Consider the following 1,513-nt stretch of genomic DNA (forward strand, 5'->3'; position numbering starts at 1 on the left):
TATTTACTTCAATGCTCGGTTCACAAACCGGCTCCACAGTTGCATTATTCAAAACATTAACATCAATACCCGAAGGAACTATTTTATCTACTATTTTTCCACTTCATAAGGCAATGGCACTTACATTCTCCCTAGGGTTCTTTTCTGTGTTACTAGGGAGATTTCCCACTTCACGTGAGGAAATAGCATTTGCAAGCTGTCCTACTTGTACCTCCAAATTATGTATGGATGATGAATGATTTTTGAATAACTTGTCAAACTTTGATTCTAACCATTTAAAACTATCATCTTGACTACTCATCTTTTGGTTAAATCCCTCCAGAAATTTATCAAGCTTATTAGTCAATTGTCCCAGCCTATCTTGAGATTGACTAACCTGATTGCCCCTCTCCTGATTATCATGATTTCTCCAAAAGGAATTATGATAATTATGATTTTCAGTATTATAAGTATTTGAGTATAATTACATAATTCACTTGTGATAATTCACTTGTTCTTGAACATAATTCACTTGTTCCTCCATAACCGGATGCTTATAATTACATTCATTTGACACATGCCCATTTTGACCGCACTTGTCACAAATAAGAGGTGTTGATTTACTTATGTTTAAGTTATCAATTTTATAAGACAAAGTAGAAATTTGTGCTTGCATCATGGTTAAAGGATCTAATTCATGCACTTTCTTTACTGAATTCTTTGAAGAAGATGAAGACTCATTATTAGTAGTAGAATGACTTACCTGAGCCCTTTCAGTTGGCCATATGCTATTATTGTTGGCCATCTCTTCTAGTAACTCAATTGCATCATTAGCAGTCTTCTTCATTAATGATCCTCCTACCATGGCATCTATAGTTCCTCTTGTAGAAGGTGTCACCCCATTGTAGAAGGTTTGAATCAATATATTTTGGGGAAGGCCATGGTGTGGGCAAACTCGTTGGAGCTCTTTATAGCGATCCCATGCCTCATATAGGGACTCATTTTCATGCTAGGTAAATGAGGTTATTTCTTTGATAAGCCTAGCGGTTTTTGCTAGTGGAAAATACTTAGACAGGAAGGCTTGGGCTAGTTCTTCCCAAGTGGTGATAGAGTTTGGTGGTAATGAATTCAACCAAGCTTTTGCCTTGTCTTTCAATTTGAAAGGAAATAGACGTAACTTGATAGCATCTGCTGGCATCGAATTCATCTTGAAGGTATCACAGATCTCAAGAAAACTGGCTATATGCAAGTTAGGATCCTCATTTGGTAATCTGTAGAACTGAACACTATTTTGGAGCATTTGTAATAAAGCAGGTTTAATCTCAAACTGGTTAGCATTTACCGGTGGACGTACTACTCCCTTTTGTGAACCATTTAAACTTGGAGTCACAAAGTCCATCAACCTCTGTGGCGGATTTCCATCACCCATGATTTTTGAATTTCTTCTTTTCTTCTTCTTTTTTCGTTGTGAAAGAAATTGTTCAATCTCAGGTTGACAATCCTCCAATTCACTGTTTGAAGATCTGGTACTTGG

At 36.6% G+C, this 1,513-nt stretch overlaps 1 non-coding gene across 1 annotated transcript; it reads left to right on the forward strand.

Moving 5' to 3' along the window:
- The first annotated feature begins 914 nt into the window (after positions 1–914).
- Positions 915–1,021, forward strand: LOC149494691 (small nucleolar RNA R71). The gene has a single exon (XR_016321905.1). It is a non-coding gene; the product is annotated as a small nucleolar RNA R71 (small nucleolar RNA).
- Positions 1,022–1,513: the final 492 nt, after the last annotated feature.

The sequence above is a fragment of the Jatropha curcas genome, chromosome 7, assembly GCF_041381405.1.
Source record: "Jatropha curcas cultivar XTBG-Jc1 chromosome 7, XTBG_Jcur_1.0, whole genome shotgun sequence".
NCBI classification, from domain to species: Eukaryota; Viridiplantae; Streptophyta; class Magnoliopsida; order Malpighiales; family Euphorbiaceae; genus Jatropha; species Jatropha curcas.